The following is an 8,921-nucleotide window of genomic DNA, read 5'->3' on the forward strand; positions in this document are numbered from 1 at the left end:
TTAGGTAATGCAAGAGAAATAGAAACATTGGACAGGGGAGGAACAGTCCTTATGAACTGAAAGAAAATACAAACACATGTGACATTCGATAGAGATTTTATGAATGTTTATGGAATATAATGACTCCTGCTGTCATTGCATACAGAAAACCGATATCTAAAAAAATTGGCAGAATCTCAAGGGAATAATAATGTGATACTTTTCGACTTTGTAAAGATTTTGGCAAATAAAGGTCCACTACTCCCTTCACAGGTCACAAATTTAGGTCTCAGCCCTAATTAATCTGCACTGAGTTTATTTTTCTTTGCTGTGCGTTATTTTTTTTTTCCAATAACAATTTCAATGTTTCTATAGCTCAGTAGAAAATCTTACTTTATAAATTTACCATGATAGATTATTTACACTGGTATTCCTTTAAAAGCATGTCCAACAAGCCTGGTGAAATTCCACACGCATATTTGACCCCTATGTCTCCATTAACAGGAAGCACCTGTTTCTGCTAGTTTAGAAGCAACACAACCTCTTTAAAGCCAGAATAAATATTTCAGTTTTTCTACAGAGCTTGTTCTAATTTGTAAATCAAGAAAAGAATGCTAAACTGTGGCTGCACAACCAAGCCCTACAATAAAAGAAGGCTCAGGAGCAAGGAGTAAGGGACATGAGCCTGTGAAGGTCCAGAAACAATGCAGGCTGTGATTTCCCACAACTGCTGCAAAGTGGCTGATTGCATTCATACCCCCCAGCCCAGCCCAGCCCAGCCCAGGTGAAGGGAGGATGGTGGGGAATGTCTTTCTGCTGGTTTTTAATGGTCTGTAGAAAATAATTATGTAGCCACACTGTGCTCTTTACTGTGCACTGGCAAGGAAAGGAGAATAATTGGGCAATGAGAATGGATTGAAGGAAAGCCTCATCGTGGTGTTCGGCTTCCTCAGGTGGAGAAGGGGAGGGGGAGGCACTGATCTCTCTGCGGTGATCAGTGACAGGACCTGTGGGAATGGCCTGAAGTTGTGTCAGGGCAGTTTTAAGTTGGATATTAAAAAAAGGTTCTTCACCCAGAAGGTGGCTGGGCACTGGAACAGGCTCCCCAGGGAAGTGGTCACTGTACCAAGCCTGACAGAGCTCCAGAAGCATTTGAACAATGCTCTCAGGCACATGGTGTGGCTCTTGGGCATGCTGCTCTTCAGGGCTGGGAGTTGGACTCGATCCTTGTGGGCTGCTTCCAACTCAGGACATTCTATGATTCTAAGTGTAAATAATTTTGAAACTTTCAAAGTTTTCCATCTCCTTTTGAGCACCTAAGAGGGGCTGCACTTGTGTGGACTGGAGGTATGCTGTTTCTTGGTGCTGACAACTTGGTAGGAATAGATTTCCAGCTGCTGCAGCTGAAAACACACTCAGCTTTCTGAAAACACAAATTCTAAACAGCAGTGATTAAGACAAAAAGTGTATTTTTAAGTTAATTGCTCTTGCATATTGCATTTAAAGTTACAGTTACGTAGCACAAGAAATATGTAAACAGCATAGCAGAACTACATGAGTTGATGAAAGAGCTGTTCAAATACTGTAAAACTGCGTGTTGTGGTTTAATTACTGTTAATGAGGTACTGAAAAAGGTGCTACATTTTTATGTATTGTCCTTACTATTATCCTGTCTATATACTTAAATTACATTTTTAATATTTTGCTGGAAATAATTTGAACTGAATTTTAATTTTCAGTAGTGAAAATAAATATTTGTGGAATTCCACAGTGACTTGCTCTTCAAAATATACTAAATATTGCATGAATTGTGTAGACTGTATGTGATTCAGCTTTTAAAATGAAAATTCATGTAGTACAAGTTTAACAACCTGTAAATGGCCCTTCCTAAGATTATCACCTACTTTGTGTTTGGATTATATCCAAGAAAGACAGAAATTCTAGATAAGTAATTTTCAATGAACACTGGTTGTTTCAGAGACTGGTGCTGATTTTTTTCACTTCTTGTGGTAGGTAACAGTAAAGTTTCTAATTGTTTTTATTTTCTTTCTTTCTTTTTTGACGCATTCAGGTGACATTTCTTGATGTTCCTATGCTTGTTTTGTCCTTGCTCGTCCATCGATACTTTCCTGCTGCTGCTGACTCAGAGGCACAAGAGTAGATTTGATTGATCTTCACCAGGTATTAAATACTACAAGTCAGCAATTTCTGCATAATTTAGAGTGAGGAAGAAAATCCTACCTACTACATGAACTCTTAAAAGTAGAATGTTGTTGCTGGAAAATTAGTTAGGGTATGTTTTATTACAATGATGAATACCAGAGTCAAGGTTAGCTCTGAACTGTTGGAGGAGACTGACATAAACTAGGGAGCTTATGGATTGGCATGGCACTGTCATTAATTTTTGAGAAAAGCAGGACCCATTTTAATGGAGTAATTAGCCCTTCTGTTTAGGCATGGCAAAATGTCAAGATACTCAGTGTCAGCAGGTTTTTCAGACCTTGCTTTCTTTTTTTGTTTCAGCCTGGGAAAATCTGTACCTGTCAACAGTTAAAGCTCAGCTATGGTTATTTGGGTAACTTTGAATGGGCAAATCTTGCTTGTCACCTAGAAATACCTAATAGTTCTCTAGAAACCTGAACACAAGATAGCAGAGTGAATAAGTAATTCTGCAAGAGGAAAACATCAGCTTGGAGAAGCAGTGCCAGTGGTTGAGACAACTCTGCTTCCAGTAGGCTGGGTGGGTACCTGTGGGGCTTATATGCATCTGGAGCTGAAGGCAGAGAGAGAGCATAAAAAGGATCAGATCAAGGGCATGCTTACCTTGTTACAGCTCCTGAATATCCTGCCAAAAGTGCTGGGTCTGGGAATATGGTCCAGGTAGATGCATCCAGGCAACTGTTCCAGCATAAGATTTCCATCTGGGACCACTCAGAGACTTGATGAAAGCTTTTATCTCTAAGGCAGCAAGGAAACAATAGAAATGTCCCTTTTGATTTGTTGCAGGGATAATGATTTGGCTATACTAAGCCTTTAATATTTTGCCATTTCAGTTGTTTTCCCAAAGTGCACTCACCTGCATTTTTTACAGGACCAGCTCAGAGCTGTAGGGAATGATAATCCAATGAGGGATTTTTTGAATGGATGATAATGATGAGCTGTGAAAGTATCAGGAGCCCATGAGATCCCCATTACTTACATGCAGTGAAGTAGGTCAGCCTTAGCGCGTACGAGAGAGTTTCTTTTACCTGCCAGGTGGGAACTGGAGGCCTAATGAATTGTCCATGAATTATGCTAAAAAGTGGAAGAAGACTTGCAGAATAAAAGCAAGAGGCTTAAGGCTCAGACATGCAGGTTGTCACAAGTCAGCAAGTAAGGTAACTTTGATGAAAACTTAAAAAAATTATGATTAATTCTACTTTATCAACTGAAGGAAAAAACAGAAAAGAAACTTTTTTTCCTAAAAATCCTGTGGAAAACAAAGAATTGTTTGTATTTGTTTGGGGCCTACAGGGAAACTGAAGAGGGATTCTGTCAGAAAATGTAGTAATAGGACAAGGATTAATAGATACAAAATTGAAAGAAGGGAAATTTAGGTTAGACACTAGGAAGAAATCTTTTACTGTGAGGGTATTTAGACACTGGAACAAGCTGCCCAGTGTAACTGGACAGGTTTTATTTCTTTAAAAAGGAGTCTATGCCCCAGTGAGAAAAAATGTTGGGACCTAATCAACAAGAAGGAAGATTTCATCTGTGAAACAGATAGTAGCTAGCAAGCAAGCTCTAAGTGATGTTCATATGTTAGAAAAATAAAGTTTAAGGCTTGACATCCTTCAAAGATCTCAGACCCGGGGAGACGAAGTTAACATAGCTTGGGAAGAAGGACAAAGTCCTCATCATTGCACAGTGTGCAGCACAAGTTTCAACTGCACCTCAAAACTTCTCTGCCACCAGCGTGGCCATAGAGCAAACAAGGCTTGCATGTGCAAACAGTGCCAGGAGAGCTTCAGCTGCCCCTCAACTCTGATCCAGCACCAGGTGATACACCATGGTAGGTGTGTGTGTGTGTGAGTGTAGAGATTGTGGTGACCATTTTACACACAGCTGCAGTCTCACTAACCACTGGAAGACTCACAGAAAGGAGAAGCCCTTTGTATGCACAAATGTAATTATCATTTGGGAAATGCTTCTGAGCTGACAGCTCACCAGGGATTACACAGATGAATTCACAATGGTCCTCTGTGTCTCAGCCCATTGGAACCACAGGGGTACGGACCTCTACTGGACCACATAGTCTCTAAAAGTTTTTGTTCTTTTGATATATCTTAAAAGTATCTGCATGTAGTACCTAAGAGTGGAAAAAAAACCCCAAAAAACCAAAAGAACACAAAAAACGAGCCCCTAAGGCAAAGAGCTTGGTTTGTTTATCAGTTGCTAGGAATTCAATGGCTGAGGAATGAATCCTGTCTCTTTTAATGCATAAGCCACTGTTGGGATGGAAATAGGAGTTTACATTTATTTTAAAAAGTAGGGAAGGTTACTGGCTGAGATGAGAGCTAGGAATTTGAATGATACAGTTTTGGTTCCAAGTTCAGGTACAGGATGACCTTGTGCTAATTACTTTGTCTCTCTGTCTTTATGACTCACAGTTTAAAAAAGAAATGTCTTTTTTAACTAAACATTTTCAGTGTAAAAGGTGCAGTAATGTGTTTCCAGTTACTACAGTCATTAGAGACAGATGAGTTTAGAGGATTAAAGGACAATTTTTTCTAAAAACCTCAATGTCTGTTCTTTGCTTTTTAAAGGAACATTTACTAAAACCCTAGGTTTTAGAAATTCTTTTTTTTTTTTTAATGGAATTTTGGTTCCTAACTTCCAAAGGCATTTCAAAATACTATATTTTTGTAACCTCCAAGATTTCTGAAGGGATCAGTTCTGAAATGATCTTTCTTTCCTTCCCAGTGCTTCTAGATCTGCATAACTCTTTGACATCATCTGAAGGATTTGCTCCTAAAGTTAGGAGCTTTTTACCAGAAATCTTCTCCTAGCTTGTTTAAATGAGATCTAGTTGAATAAGGAGTGACTTGAAAATCATACTTAAATCTAGAGATGTGTGAGTAATGTTTATGATAAACATCAAGATATTCAGACTGAAGAGAATTTAAATTTTGTGGAAAACTGGGTGGTTACAAAGAACTGAGGTGATTGAATATAGACAGTTGACAATTTGTCAGTTGGACATTGCAGAGTTTGAGGAGCTCTCAGTGCTTCATTATGAATAACAAGCAGTAAAAAAAACAGGCCTACCGATTAAACCTTAAAATATATAAATTTTAAACAAATATCTCATAAAGCCTATTGATTTGATAGGTTTTATACAAATTAATTCAGTCCTTAAGAACTAAGACGATCTGAGTTCATAAAGCAAAACAACACTGAGGGTGAGGGGCAAAAGAGGAACTTCACTCACCATGCATGAATCCACTTACACTTGAGATGGAGGTTAGCCTTCAACTATGGTGTACTCTTGTGCCAGCTGGATGACCTGTTGCCTGACATGATTCAGCAGTTTTTAAAGTAAATTACAGCAGTGTCTGAATTTGTGTTCTTACTGGTGTGGATTATGTTATCTGTCTTTGGCTACTCAGATAATATTTAGGTCAGAAAGGGGGGAAAAAGAAAACAAAAGAATTGTCATTTCTACCACTTAGATAGTTTTCTGTATATTTCCCTTATAGTATGCTATCAGTTGCTGGGATAAGGCCAAAACTGTCACTCACTCCTCAGGAGAAGACTTCTGAAATTTGAAGGCAAGCATTGAGGGAGTGAAAACCTAATTAATTTCAAACTGGAAATTACCTAAATATGTTATTCAGAGTAGAGATAACTGTACTCTGAGACCAAGAATGGTTCTTTACCTACCTGTGCAAAGTTGTCTGTTGTGCTACCATGTTTTGTGTACTCCAGAGGGTGAGAAGTGTGAGTGGGTATGGAGCTCTGGATATTTTTGAATGGTGTCAGGGAGGGTAAAGAGGCACAGCACTTCTCTCCTCCTTAGCTGTAATCTCAAGTAGGTATCTTTTAGCTGTCAAGGTTATTATACCTGGTGCTTTCCACCAAAATGCCCATCTCTGACCTTTCAAAGTTTTGTTACTTCTAGAATCCTGTCAGCTGGGGAATCTACCTCTCCTGGCAGTCTTCTAAAACTTATCTCAACTTTGCGTTATATAGAGAATATGTGCGGGACACAGTGTCCATAAGGGTGGAGTATTAGATGGATCATGGGAAAGGAAAGTTACATTTCACCAGACTCTGAGGAATGTTCAGTTTCTAATGCTTAACAAAAACTGGTGTGGAAGGTGTTGCAAGTCTTCTAATTTCCATTCCCTGTCAAACAAAACCCCCTCATGCCAGTAAGTCTATTCTTTGGAAAAACCCCTTAGCATATAAAAAAAGCATTTTGCAAGTGTTACATAAATGTGTAAAAGTTACTATTCTGTCTTTAACCATGTAAGCAGCAAACCATGCAAAGGTTAGCTTCTAATACAGGAAGAAAATACCTAATGTGTGAAAGGATGGTCATGTTTCTATCAGCTCTTCACTGGTTAAAAAATTCTTTCCAAGTATATTTTCTGATTGCTTATGTCATTTTTGTACTTCAATTTACAGCTACCACTTCCTCCTGTGTACATTTTAATGATTTGCTCTTCCAAATGATACTTATCAAATTAGCTTGTTCCAGAAAAAGAATCCATGGGGTAGTCTTCCTCAATCAGCCTTATTCCTCGAATTACTTCCTTATGTAGGAAAAGGCAGTTATCATTTTTGATTACTCTTAGATAATTAAATAGTGACAAAAATTCTTAATTTATTAAATTAAGTAGTTTTTGCTCACAGTGCCTTTTGATGTATGTTCTTAATTTCATTAACACAGCTTTCGCTTCAAAAGTTGAAATACCCATTTTTTAGTTCTGTATTGTGCATTAGATACTAAAATGGTATAAAGCTTTTAGATTAGTAAAGGAGAATCTGCAATTGGCACTTTAAAACTTTTAAATGTGTATTGACATAAGTATACTTAAAATTAAAACTAATTTTTTAATGAAAGGATCCTAATTGTGTTTTTATTTTATTATATTGTTGGGGAGAAGATGTGAGCTGGGATTGCCCCCTTCATGAGGTGCTTGCAAGCGCCCTGTGAGAAAGGAGAACTGGAATCTGATGTCTCTGGCACTGAAGTAAGGTGTTTAAGGCTGCATCCTACCAACTGCTCTGTTGCTAGGTAGGTCCTTGCCTCTCTCTCCCTGCTCTTAGCTTTTGCAACTGAACAGGAACTGGGACGTCAGAAGTTCTTTCTTTACAGATAGAATATTGCTGATAAGCTTACTGGTTTTCATATGCCCAGCTAAATTTCCTAGTTTGGACTTAGTGTTAAAGTATTAATGATTGTGGTCTTTTAATTAAAGCTTAGTCTTGTTTCATTTGAAGGATTGAATTCAATCAAATCATTGAGTTTCTTTCTGGTTTAGGTTTTCGAAAAGAAGTGAAAAGAGGTGAAATAACTATGTGGGAAAAATAAAGAATAAAATTTTGACTCCAGTAAGAAGAGGAAAGGTAATTAAAAAAGGCTACAAAAGAGAAGATGAAGGAAAGAGAAGCAATTAGATTGAATTCTCCCAAATATAGATTTTCTTCTCACTAACATTAATGGAAACCTACTACAGTTCAAATGGATGTTCTTATTTGCAGGTGATTTTTAATGGCTGTGTGAGTAACAGACATCCTTTGCATCAAATTTGAGATATGTGGCCCTGGATGGGTGGCAGTAGAGGAAAGCCTAAAGCCTGTAATTCTGCTCTTCTTTCCTATGTGAATAAATCAAGTACTTAAAGAGAGGAAGGGGAGTACTAACTAACATTTTTATAAAGAAAGTAGAAATAAATTCATGTTGTCTGTCTAATTTATTTTAAATTACTTCTGAGTAGTCTATTGAGGAATAGAAAACAATGACGTTACTAAATGGCTGAATATTTATTAGTGTACACAGTGTATACTTATACAAATGTATTGCTGGAGATTGCAAGTTTTGATTGAAGTCTGTGGAGATACCATACTGTGAAACTAATATAGTGATGATGAGGCCCAAAGGATCTCATCTCAGTTTGAATTTTTTTCCAGGGAAGTCTGTCAAACTTGAGCTTATTAAAGCAAAACCACATTAACTGTTTGTACTGTGAACCTTTTATGGTGATTGTCTTCTTTCTCCTGGAAATTTTCTCTTTTGTGACTTTCCAGTTTTTCAGAAACAACCCTGTGTGAACATTTTTAGCATTTGCTAGCATCTTTTTGACCTTCTATCACATTTTTCATAACTAGCCTACCTGACTTTTTTCCAATTGCAGCAATTGCTGTGACTGATACAGTGACTTATCACACTCTTTCAGTTGCACTCTGTTTTCTTTACTTTTTTCTTTCCTTGAATAGAAACAGGTTTAAGTTTCTGATACTTATGAGAAAGGCTCCCTATTTCAATAACTAGTTGAACCTCAAAATCATAACATCAAAGTTTATTAATCAAAACTTGGACAAATCTTAAATACAAATAGTTCATTTAATAACATAAAATTACATTAAAAACAGATTTATATATGCGAGTGCACTGGATATGACTACAGATGGCTAACTAGAGTGTAGACATATCTCGCCTTGCTTTGATTTTTCTGTATCTAAGCTATCCAGATGCTAAGCACTGATGTATTTGTCATGGCATAGAGACAGCAAAGTCTCCTAAATTATTACTAGTGTGCAATCCAAATTGTTCAAATCTAGTTCAGATATTTCTGATCTGTCCCACAGTCAAAGTAATAAAGAACCACTTGACACTGAAGGCTATGGAATTTTGTAAGTAAAAATGTGACTAAGTAATGAGAGTTTTACAAAGG

The 8,921-nt window shown here is 37.4% G+C and overlaps 1 long non-coding RNA gene across 1 annotated transcript; it reads left to right on the forward strand.

Moving 5' to 3' along the window:
- The first annotated feature begins 772 nt into the window (after positions 1–772).
- Positions 773–5,800, forward strand: LOC146438472 (uncharacterized). The gene is made up of 4 exons (XR_014851787.1): positions 773–808; positions 1,301–1,326; positions 2,051–2,160; positions 5,718–5,800. It is a non-coding gene; the product is annotated as an uncharacterized LOC146438472 (long non-coding RNA).
- The last annotated feature ends 3,121 nt before the right edge of the window (positions 5,801–8,921 follow it).

This window comes from Lichenostomus cassidix, chromosome 4 (assembly GCF_008360975.1).
Source record: "Lichenostomus cassidix isolate B80296 chromosome 4, HeHo_3.0, whole genome shotgun sequence".
Taxonomy (NCBI): domain Eukaryota; kingdom Metazoa; phylum Chordata; class Aves; order Passeriformes; family Meliphagidae; genus Lichenostomus; species Lichenostomus cassidix.